This window comes from Amphiprion ocellaris, chromosome 4 (genome assembly GCF_022539595.1).
Source record: "Amphiprion ocellaris isolate individual 3 ecotype Okinawa chromosome 4, ASM2253959v1, whole genome shotgun sequence".
In the NCBI taxonomy this organism is placed as follows: Eukaryota; Metazoa; Chordata; class Actinopteri; family Pomacentridae; genus Amphiprion; species Amphiprion ocellaris.
This window is the reverse complement of record NC_072769.1, coordinates 262,271-275,071: the sequence shown is the minus strand read 5'-3', so window position 1 is coordinate 275,071 and position 12,801 is coordinate 262,271. Positions and strand designations below refer to the sequence as shown.

The window sequence follows — 12,801 nt, the reverse complement described above, 5'->3', positions numbered from 1 at the left end:
GCAAAAACCTGTACATCTGCAAGTACATCTCATAATCAAATTATTTTCAGTATTATAAATTGATCTAACAAGTAATTTACCAAGTGACTGCCAAAAAATTCTCCTTCTAACTTTTCAGAAAACAAGGTGTCATCTTCAAACTGCAGCACAAAACAGAGCTCATTTTATACTCGCAACTGGAGTCTCAAAAAGATTTCTGCAAACTGGATAATGAGCAAATAATAGAGTTAAATGCTTAAATAGGCTTTCCGTGGATCAGACAAGGAAGACTCTGGGTTGTCAATGAAATCACAATGTGAGGGATGACCTTAAACACGAGTTTTGACAGTTTTGTCGATATTTGTGCAACACTGAAATAGGAAATGCTCTTTTAAGATGCATTTTTACACTGATTTTTTTGTACAGTTACTTTTATAATGTTCAATACAATCTTTTTGTTTGTTGTTTTTTCCTATGGTTGTTGTCTTTGATAGGGTATTTAGTGACTGTTTCTTTAGTGACTATGTATTTTTTTAGTAACATTCAACAACAATGGCACAATGATTAAGCTGAATTTAAGTGCAGCTCCTGATTTGTGAGTTTCCTCCAATGCTTAAGATTTGTCTTGTTCTGTATCCATTAGAGCTGTTTTACTGTTTTTAGGAAGAAACTATGTACATTCAGTGACTTTATGTGTGTGTCAGTAATGTTGGTGGTTTTTGGAAAAATAGGCTGCAGCTTGACATTTACAAAACAGATGAGCTAACATTTCTCTATATAGAGACTGACTGTTTGTTTTAGCATTAATTCCCTTTCCTGCATATATCAGCAAATATTCCATGGATCGTACATCTACATGTGGCCACCAGAGTTGGAGTTTCATCCTCCACGTCTGATGCAGGCGGTGAAGAGGTGCACGGATGCCTACAGTGGCCTTGACTGCTGCACTCGTCCCTATAAAAACTGAAACACACACCATCATTTACACAACAGCTCCATAAAAACCACTCCAACATTCCCTTCGAGTGGCTATTGCGTTAGCGGCAGCTTGTTATGGCCATCAGTTAGCCTGCCGGACAGACACTGAGGCTAATGGGAGCACAGAGTGGGATCATGCGACACCGACAGGCGGAGGCTTTCACCCACCTGGTGCGAGCTGTTAGCCACTACACTAGCCCCATGGATCATTTTGCACTGCTCCAGTGTCTGTTAATCAATTTAGGCCTGGGCTGTGTAGGATGAGGAGGCAGTAATGATGCTCTCTGGACCCTCCCCGGGGACAGAGCATTATAAAGAAGCTACATTATTTATCAGCAGGGTCCTGGATGGGGCCTCCATTAACCCCCGCTCAATGGAGTCACTGGCTATAAACAGAGGAGTGCAGGAAGAGAGAGCGTGATAGATAAAGAGAGAGGGGGAATGATGCAGAGGGAGGAAGAGAGAGTGATGGCAAAGCACAGATCTGAGACAGACTGAGTGTTTTGGAGAGAGAGAGACTGAGAACACATATATCTGGTCTCTTCAGCAAGCCCTTCAAGATGAAGAGCAGTCAAGGGTCGTTACTGAGCGAACAGAGACCCTACAAGGATGCAATATGTGCTTTTTGATTAATACAAATTGTAGCAATGCAGCTACGATGAATGCAAAAGAAAACAGGGATGCGTAATGTTGGTTGCTTTGATATAATGCTGATTTCTTGCGCAGACACCAAAACATTCCTCTGAGAAATAAAAAGATGAAGATCAGCTGATTACAGAATTGGTCGACTTACCTAGAATTAACTGCAAATAATTCTGATATCTTACAAAACCTTTAAGTCATTTATCAAGCCAAAGGGGTCAAACAATCGCTGGTTCTCACTGCTACGATGTGCGGGTTTCCTTACGGTGTTGCAGATTGAAAACCTTCAAGTTTGGACTGTTGGTTGGACAAAAACAGATGTCTTTTTGGCCTCTGGAAATGCACATTACACTACATTTTCTCATTTACAGACTGAATAATTGATCAAACATATTATTGACAGATTCACTAACAGCAAAAATAACCTGCCGCAGTCTTAGAAAACATGTTTCTTTTCAAAACCTTTTTTTAAATGTCACTTATGATTAAAAAAAACTGTCTGATTCGAGAGTATATATCATCAAACCTGACATTTAACACCAGCTTTTAGTATTTGGCAGCTGAGTACTACAGACTAGAGTGTATTTTTGATAAAAATATTAGAATTTTGTTACTTGTGCAAAGACAAATGTGCTTGGTAGGCCACTTGACAGTTGAAAAATAACATTACAGTTTGGAAAAGCAACACATATTTGGATTTTTTTTACTGCACTTCCTCTGTCATGGTTAGTCATCTACAGTCATCTATTTGCTATAACTTAATACTGGCTGATGCTGGTTGGTCCTCTTCATCAAAAACTGTCACAGCTGCTTCCACAACATCACTGAGGTTCAATGGCTGCCCAGTGACTCCAGTCAATACAATAGTCTAACAGCGAAGCCTGAAATAACCACAGTCAGACGTGAGGTGCTGCCCTTACTGACTAGACATGGCATTGACCCGGGAGGCTCCTTTCACTCACCAGGGTCACTCTTCCTCACAAACACCAGCACATGCACAACTCAGACCCACTAAACATGGAATACCAGTGAGTGAAATCCAGCCGTCACACCAGAAAACCACCAAAAAGCCATTGGTATTGTTCAGACTCTGAAGGGCTGAACTGGGATCCGATTCTTTACGTCTCGGACGCACGACTGCTGCAGACACAACCAGCAAACACATGGGGTTTTTGAGGCAGCTATCTCAAACATGCTTGGCACTCGGTGTTGGTTTTGACTTGTGTTAGGGTGGACACCTCGGGCCGACACGCTGCAAGCTATAGTATCCCCATGCACAGGAGCAGGGCTGCAGATGAGGTTTGCTTTCTTTATCATCTAATCTGATGGTTATTTTTTCAGCTAATGATCTGTTTGGCCTGCAAAATCTGGGAAAAGGACAGAATAACCACTTTATTTTCATTCATAACATACACTAGTTGGTGCACATTTGAATGAAACTTCGGTGCATTTGCTGCCCATCGGACTAGTAAAAATAATTTTTAAAATATTTGTATTAAATATCACACTCTATACAATGCAAAAGTTAAAAAAAACAACATAGCAGTCTGATGGCTTAGGGAATGAAATTATTGCAGAACTTGGTTGTTCTAGTTCAGATAAATAGAAATAACACTGTAGTCTTTGATTTACAGTACGTATACATGAGCATAAATGTTGCTTGATGCAATGTTTAGTATGCATAAAGACAGGAATTATGTTTATAAAAGCATCACATCTGCATTGCATTGTACCCTCATTCCAATGTGATGAATAGGCATGAGTTTAATTTCTCAAAACAAGACTTAAAGCCGCATTAAGACGACAGAACAATAAAACAATTGGAAGTCTAGCACCGGACAAGGACAAATTCCTGTCCTTTGGGTAATCTGATATGTCATCTTCAATAATGTCAGGAGACCTAGCCCTAGCTGCTGTAGGTCTTTCTCTCACTCTCTCCGTCTCCCTCACATGCACTCTGGCACAGACACGCCAAAACACCAACATAACTTAAACACACGTCCTTTTGAAACGCACAACTGCACCAGCTGAAGCAGCCTCAGTCGTTCTGCATCAGTCAGAGGACACAACACAGAGAAAAAGAAAAGAAAAAAACGTGTGGCATGTATGGATCTGTAACCAGAGTGGTTTGATATTCTGCAAGGATACTTTCACATTAATCAAACACTGATAAATGGATTAGAGACATCAAAATATGAACAGTTTACAAATATGCGTTACAAAAAGACAACTCGTTAATCCATTAAACCAAAAAGCCTCAAAGTCACCATATAGAATAAAGATGAAAGGACTAGTTGACTAATCAATTAGCTGGTTGTTAGAAAGTTAATAACAGCTTTGATCACTGTTTCCTCGTTTTAGTCATTTGTCAATTTAAAAAAAAAGCTAAATATTCATTGTCTTTCTTCTTAATATGTGAGGGTTTCCTGCTTTTCTCTGTTTTATGTCGTCATCATAAATTAAATGTTTTTGGATTTTACCTAGTTTATCATATAGGGCAAACAATCACACTGAGCTGTAAAGGCTATTTTTCTAAAGTTTTTGACATTTTACAAACCGAAACAGTTCATTGATAAAGCAATATAAAGCGCACAATGCAGGAAAACTACCAATTTATCCACATTGTGTAGCTCAACAAACCAAAATGCTCTGATTTATGTGCTTACAAACAGCACATGGCCCTTATTTCCTGCTGAAAACAAGTCAGTACACAGTACTTGAACTGATGCATGCTTTGATTTGATTTACGCACATTTAAAAAATTTTAGATGTTTTTAGTGCCCAAAACCAGAATTTATAGTAATACTCATAGTGTAACTTTTGCTATAATATACTAATACATTATTACAAAGTTACAAAAGCAGTCCAAAAGAAAAACATTTAAACGTGTCTAAATGTGCAGCTCCAGTCTGATACTGTGAGCATAAGGAAGAGGAAAAAAAAGTTTGAAGCTGCCAACTGACACACTTTCTGAACTGATAACCTTCAGGGGACTACTTCCTCCTAAAGCAAGAAGTGCACAGCTGAAGGAGTAAAAATACAGACAGAGAAACTTTTCATTTACCGCGTCGGAAAGACAACAAACGTTTACAGTACCTTTTTCTCCCTTCCCTGCAGCTCTGAGTCGCTGTGTGCCGGAGGCTCCTCTCTGCCGGACTCGGCTCTGCTCGGCTTGGCGTCAAGGAGTCGCGGAGCCGCCTCACCCTCCGCTCAGCGCCAGTATCACGCCGCGGGATGCAGCCAGGAGACCTACTTTTTACACATCCAACAAACATCTTCAGTCACTGTGGGCGCACGGATTATGTAACTGTGCAACAATGCAGGGTTTCTCGCTATTTTTTTTGCACACAGAGAGGTGGTAGTTTGTGGTTGGAAACTTGCCTGTTGCAGTTGTGCTTGTTAGATGCATTTGAGGAGACAAAGAGTGAAGACTAGCATTGTCTGCATGGAATAGAAGTAGGATTGCACAAACCAAACAATTCAAGTTCACAATTTTAGTGTACATTCACATCATGATGCTTAACAAACCAAACCGCTCTGTTTTATGTGACTTAATAACAACAAATGACCTTTTTATCCCAGCTGAAAAAAGACACTACATAATTTTTACTTACAAAATTCAAGATTTTTATTTGCCATTTGTGCACAAACAGACAGCCTAGAAATTGTTGTGGAGGGTTCTCTTGAAGTGGAGTAAAAAAAAAAAAAAAAAAACACTAATCAAAATAGGAAGTAGAAAAACACTCTACAAGAGTGATAACAGATAAATACAAACATATGAGAAATAAATATGAATAATAGAAGGAATTAGTAATGTACAAACAATTGTCCAGGAATATGTAGGCGATATTGCACTTATGTCACCTCATAGTGCACAAGAGGTGGAATGAGGTAGTGAGGGGTTATTGGACATATGCTTCACATTTTTGTTTTTGCCGTCAATCCCTGTGGAGGTAAAAAACATGCTTTAGAGTGACTTAAGCTATTTTTGATTACCATTTTTCCCTCCAGCACTCTAGTGTATCCTCAAATATAACAACAAAACACATTAAATTAGGATTTCAGGGACACCACCTTTAATTTCTAGACATTTCTAGACAATGCAGAAGCTTAATTTCTTCTCTAATCTCCAAATATTGCCATTTTGCAGCAACTGATAGGCTGCTTTATTTGCAGTGAACTTGTGAACTGCACCTTGTTAAGCCTTCCTCTCAGTTCCCCCTCTTACTTTGATTGTGATATGATAAGCGCAGTTCTGTCAGGAGAACAAAAGTGTCAGAGAGCTGTATAAGCACAGGAACATGCTTCCACATGCCATCTCCAAGCACTCCTCAGGGCCTGATGCCGGCTTTGCCTCTGCATTATTTTTGCAAAACTTCTAACAGTTTTTCAGAACATCTCATTAATGAATATTGCAGGAAAATGCATGAAAATAACCTTTAAGCTGCAGAAGAACAGAGTGTCACTTCCTGCAGTGAGCTAAATCAGTCTGTTCATGTGCATGAGAGATATTATGAGGCACATTTCAGGAAGATTCAGAAAGAAAAAAAAGCTGTGACTCAGAGGGAACTTTAGTAACGTCTTATCTGATCAAAACAGATGTGAAGAGGTGAATTTCCTGCTGTCATTCTCAAAAAGGTGCACAACTTGTGCAGACTAAAAGGTCACAATATAACTCAGAAAAGATCAGTCTGCACGTTTTATTTATGGTGAATATTACGTTTATAATAATTTGCTGAGATATGCTCTTAATACTGACTTTAATGCATGTTAACGCGCAATGAAACGACAGAAATCTTAACAAATACTGTACTATATTATCATTTTTAACGCCATACTTCTGCATAGTGCGTTTTGTCAGCTCAGTAGTCAAGTTCAGGGTTGCCGCGGCGAAGTGGGGACTAGATTATCTTGAGGACAGGCGGAGGGAAACGTTCAGAGCGGGGGAGGCGCCCGGCCCAGGTGACGTCACGGCGCTGGCGACAGAATGTCTGAGTGAGGCGGGCGCGAGCTGCACGTGAATAAATCTGGGAAAACAGAGCGGGGGGGGGGGGGGGGGTGTTTGATGATGATGATGATGATGATGGTGATGAGGAGTAGTGGGGAGAGGAGGAAGGCTCCAGCGAACTTTGTGTGTTAGTCAGAGGATTCCCTCCGACACACACACACGCACGCACGCACACGCACACACGCACACACACGCACGCTCAGGGCAGCTGCACATTCATTAGACCGTGTACATTTACAGTCCCATTATAGAGCGCAGCCCACTGAGTTTATACAGACTATCAGGCTTTATGGCATTTTATCTCATTATAACTGTGTAATCAACCTGCAATATTCTAATTAGGATAATAACTTTAATATTTGCACAGCACCCGTCTTGCTTTAACAAGGGACGTCCTTCAGATGTAAAAAAGTAACAAAGCGCATGATATAAAGTATAATTCACTGCATACTTTTACCCTAAAGCATTTGTGAGGGACACTAATATAACAATGCATGTGCATTAACTGTAGTTACTAAAGCTGCTATGAAGATTTGAGGGTTTTTAATACACAATATGTCAGCTCATAAAATACGATGCATTGTTAAAAGCTGCCTGGTTCTATATAAATTGGATAAAGGTTTTCACTTTTAACAGCTGCATCAAGTAAAAGCAGCGGTATTACGATGGCACATTCCGCTAATGGAGTATTTTTGATTCTGTGTTGCTGTAAAGGAACAGGATTTAATCTCAGAATATTTTTTATAGTTTTACAGAAATTTTCCTTTTCATATTAGAGACATTTTTTCAGTATTTCGGAAATGCAAAAAAAATTAGTAAAATCACAAAAAATACACTTTTGATGGAAAATAATTCATTATTTTAACAGAAAACTCAAAAAGATAATAGAAGAAGTTAAAATATATACACAGTTTTATCATAACTTACAAATATTGATCAAACCATGTATAATTAAAATTACAATTAAATGACCAAAGTATATCATAATATTATGTAATATATATTATCATGATAGACTTTAGGTCATTTAATTGTTTTACACATGTAAATGTCCTTCATTAAACATTGTAAAGACAAAAAATGCACTTTATCTTCAATAAATCTAACTCAAATAACTGTGTTTTAAGTAGTGAATTCAGTTCAATTCAGTTTTATTTATATAGCGCCAATTACAGTCAGATTGTCTCAAGACGCTTAGACCATAAAGACCATAAAACACACAGTCTGATGCATGCATGATAAGACAGATGATACATGCAAAGTACAACTAACATGGAAACTGATTATAGTTTACTGCTATGGTGTACAGCTCTGGCATTAAATATACTACATATATAGCTGGTGGTAAATTCAAAAATATGTAGATGAGCAAATCAAGTATAGTGAGGGGAATGCAGAGTAGATTGATGGAAATGGGCAGCTGGAAGCAGTGGGCTGGAGGAAGGTCAGCAGCAGCAGCATCCCACAGATGGAGATTAGGCCAGTTGGTGGGAGAACCACCACAGATCTAAAGCATCCAGCTCTGGGATCAGGGACACTCGGAGAAAGGACACAGAAAGAGACAGAGTGAGTGTAATGCAATAATGGTATATATAGTAAATACGTAGGTAGTTAGAGAAGGGCTCAGTGCATCCAGAGAGGTCCTCCAGCAGCCTAGGCCTATAGCAGCATAACTAGGGGCAGAACTAAGGGACGTCCAAGAGGAAGACTCCAGCTGACCCCCTCAGGGTCCCCCAGTCAGTCCTAACTATAAGATTTGTCAAAAAGGAAGGTTTTAAGCCTGGTCTTAAAAATAAAGAGGGTGTCCGCCTCCAGAACCCAAACTAGGAGCTGGTTCCACAAGAGAGGAGCTGATAACTGAAGGCTATGCCTCACATTCTACTTTTAGAGATTCTAGGAACAAGAAGTAAGCCTGCAGTCTGAGAGCGAAGAGTTCTGCTAGGATAATATGGTACTATCAGGTCTTTAAGATATGATGGAGATTGGTTGTTAAGAGCTTTATATGTCAGAAGAAGGATTTTGAATTCTATTCTAGATTTAACAGGAAGCCAATGAAGAGAAACCAGTATAGGAGAAATATGATCTCTCTTGCTAACTCCCGTCAGTACTCTGGCTGCAGCATTTTGGATCAGCTGTAGATGTTTCAGAGAGCTATTGGGACAACCTGATAATAAGGAATTACAATAGTCAAGCCTAGAAGTAACAAATGCATGGACTAGTTGTTCTGCATCACTCTGAGACAGGATGTTCCTGATTTTTACAATATTTCTCAGGTGGAAAAAGGAAGTCCTACAGATTTGTTTTATGTGTGAGTTAAAGGACATGTCCTGGTCAAAGATAACACCGAGGTTCCTCACAGTAGTACTGGAGGCCAATGTAATGCCATCCAGAGTAACTATATGCTTTGAAAGCAGTTTTCTAAGATGTTTGGGGCCAAATACAATGACTTCAGTCTGGTCTGAATTTAGTAGTAAGAAATTATAGGTCATCCAGGTCTTTATGTCCTTAAGACAATCTTGCAGTCTAGCTGGCTGATTAGTTTCATTTGGCTTCATAGATAAATACAATTGAGTGTTGTCAGCATAACAATGGAAATTAATACAGTGCTTCCTAATAATGTTGCCTAAGGGAAACATGTATAATGTGAACAGTATTGGTCCTAAGACAGAACCCTGAGGAACTCCATGATTAACCCTAGTATGCTCAGAAGAGTCATTGTTGACATGCAAAAACTGGAACCTGTCTGATGAGTAGTATTTAAACCAGTCCAGTGCTGTCCCTTTAATGCCAATACAATGTTCTAGTCGTAATAAAAGTTTGTGGTCGATTGTATCGAATGCTGCACTAAGGTCCAATAAAATAAGTATAGAGACCAGTCCATTATCTGACGCTATGAGAAGGTCATTAGTAACTTTCACCAGAGCTGTTTCTGTGCTATGATGCACTCTGAAGCCTGACTGAAACTCTTCAAACAAGCTATTCCTTTGCAAATCTTCACATAATAGATTTGCAACTGTTTTTCCAGAATTTTGGAGGGAAATGGGAGGTTGGAAATTGGTCTATAGTTGGCTAAAACATCTGGATCTAGAGTGGGCTTTTTAAGTAAAGGTTTGATTACAGCAACCTTAAAAGCCTGTGGTACATAACCTGTTGCTAGAGAGAGATTAATCAGATCTAACATTGAGGAATTAATTAAAGGTAAAGCCTCCTTGAACAGTCTAGTTGGGATAGGATCTAAAAGACATGTTGATGGTTTGGATGTAGAAACTATCGAAATGAGTTCAGAGAGATGTATGGGGGTGAAAAATTCTAAATATCCATCTGGTCTTACAGCCAATTCTAAAGTATCTGTACTCGATGATACATCTGTGACATTTGCAGGAAGGGCCAGATTAATTTTTTCTCTAATCGTAATAATTTTATTTGTAAAGAAGCTCATGAAGTTGTTACTGCTCAAAGCTAAAGGAATACAAGTTTCAACAGAGCTCTGACTCTTTGTCAGCCTGGCTACAGTGCTGAAGAGAAACCTGGGGTTGTTCTTGTTTTCCTCTATTAAAGATGAATAATATGTTGTCCTGGCATTACGAAGAGCTTTTTTATAAATTACTAGACTTTTTTTCCAAGCTACATAAACTTCCTCTAAATTAGTGGAATACCACTTCCTTTCCAGTTTTCGGGACGCCTGCTTTAAAGTCCGCAGCTGGGAATTATACCAAGGAGCAGGTCCTCTCTGAGATAGAACTTTCTTTTTTACAGGTGCAACACTATCAAGTGTTGTACGCAGTGAGGCTGCAGCATTATTAACAATATAATCCACTTCTGTGGGGGTAAAATTATAATATTTCCCTTCCATTATATCAGTAAGTGGTGCTGAACTAAATAGAGAGGGTATTATTTCCTTAAATTTAGTCACCGAATTGTCAGACAGACATCTACTGTAACGATGTTTATTCTTAACTCCTATACAATCTATTGTTGTAAATTGAAATGTTATCATAAAATGGTCAGAAAGAAGAGGGTTCCGGGGAAATACTGTTAACTGTTTGATTTCTATGCCATAAGTCAGAACGAGGTCTAGGGTGTGATTAAAACTGTGAGTTGGTTTATTTACATGTTGAGAAAACACAGTTGAGTCTAATATTGAATTAAAAGCTTTTGTAAGGATTTTAATCCTTACGTCGTAGTGAAAAATACTCAATTCATGCCAGGTCATTCTGCATTATTTATTTGGTTTGACACCAGAATATTACCAGTTACTTTTTGTGTTTATTTAATTGCATATTAAGGAATTAATTTATTTATTAGTTCTTGGTAATTATTAATTTAATTGTATATTAATTAATTAATTGTTTGATTTGTTTTTGTATTTATTTAATTGTTTCATTTATTTATTTATTTATTATGAGTCTTATTCACTACTTCTTGCTCTATAATGCTTACCAAATAATGATTTTTAAAATTTCCTTATTGGCTTATACATTGATCTGACTACTGGAATCCGTCTACAAACTATCTGCCAGGTGCTGCTTTTGGATTGTATTTTGCAAAACTACAACTCTCCATGACAGATGCAGCTCTTCTACTGTTTTCTTACACTTTGACATAGAAAATGACAAATTAAAGTCATTTTAAATGAAATTTGACGCATTCTCCAAACGCTTGTTGGCCAATTTGATTACCTGACTAAGGAGTGTCGGCCGTCTGCTCATTATGCAGCATGAGGCAGGCATAATTCAAATATTAGCATTTCTGATGTGGCTAACATGGAGGAAATTACATTTTATGCGATATAAATTCACTCATGCAGGTGAGATTATGTGAGCAGTAACATTGAAAATCAATTACCATTGCTTATGTACCTTGCTTAGGTGCCTCTTATTGTATCACTGCCAAGGAAACCACCCAAATATTTACACAGAAGGTCCTTCATCGTTATAGCAGTGACAGTCGATACTCTAACGGCTGTATCTCCCCTTCATTATTCACATGGAATATACGGGGCTCATGTATATTCTGAACAGACACAGAGAGGTTGGCATTGTTTCCTATCCTTAGACTGACTCTGTAGCAGTAAGAAGTCAGTGTGGATTCAGAAAAGGCATCATTTTCCTGTCTCACTTGCACATATCAGTTCATTAGTGTACAAGAGATAAGCCCACTGTGCTGCTAAATCCTTGACAAGACAGGGCAAATGTGGAGAATTTTTATTTAGATATTTTAAAAATGCAGCAGAACAACCTTCAACCTTTTTTCAACTTACTACTGCAGCTTGAGGAGTTTCCAGCTGCAGTGAGGTTTGGCTGCAGTTTGGAGACATGAAGAGCCCAATTCATGGTCAATATGCAAATCTGTAGTTGTGCTAATGACTGAGCTGAACCTGCCAACATATGCATATAGTTCAAAGCTGATAAGGGATGGTGGAACGCTCACTGCAATATCATCAGTGTCATGTATAGTGCAGTTGGTTGGTTGGTTGGTATTGTGGTATTGTGGTCGGTTGGTTGGTTAGTTGTTTGGTTGGTTGGTTTAACACTGTAATCCATGATTTACAGTACATATGCCAAGGACAAAATGTTGTCTAATGTCATGTTTTGTGTGCATAAAGACAGGAGTTATGTTTATAAAACTATATCTCATTCACATCTGCATTGCCATTCGAGAGGCTTCAGTTGTATGAAAAAGCACAACTGAAAGCTGCATACACTGAGACTGCAGAACAAGAAACCAACTGCAAGTCTAGCACCAGACAAGGACTAATTCTTAGGAAACTTATATGCAAAAGAAGCAATTGATGTGAAAATCGTGCCAGTCAAAGAAATAAGGTACCTGATCCACTGTAACGTAAGACAGTCCCCCCTTGTGTACACTGTTGTTCTCTCAGCTGTGCACATTGTTGCAAGTAAGCAAAAACAACAAACACTTAAAAAACATTTACAGAAACATGCAGCTACATAACTGCAAGGACTTTCTGCCACTCAGAGCAACAAAAATGAATGCAAATAGACAATGAATGCTAGTCCTTATCCTTGAAGTGTTCAGTTTCCGTTTGTGTTTTTCTTCATGGGCTTAGATTCTTTTACAGTACAAGACATCTTCCTTTGACCTTTGATTTAGACAAAGAAACACTGCACAAATAACTTTAAAAGAAAAATAGTGAGAAACTTGATTCACAAGAGGCAGATGCTGCATCGCTA

At 38.5% G+C, this 12,801-nt stretch overlaps 1 protein-coding gene across 1 annotated transcript in view; it reads right to left on the bottom strand.

Annotated features, from left to right (window-relative positions):
* Window positions 1-4,816, bottom strand: part of smad1 (SMAD family member 1) — a 57,710-nt gene extending 52,894 nt beyond the window's left edge. Inside the window, exon 1 of the mRNA XM_023262235.3 lies at window positions 4,696-4,816. The gene's annotated coding sequence lies outside the window, so the exon portion shown is untranslated. The remainder of the gene's footprint in view (window positions 1-4,695) is intronic.
* Between the last annotated feature and the right edge of the window lie 7,985 nt (window positions 4,817-12,801).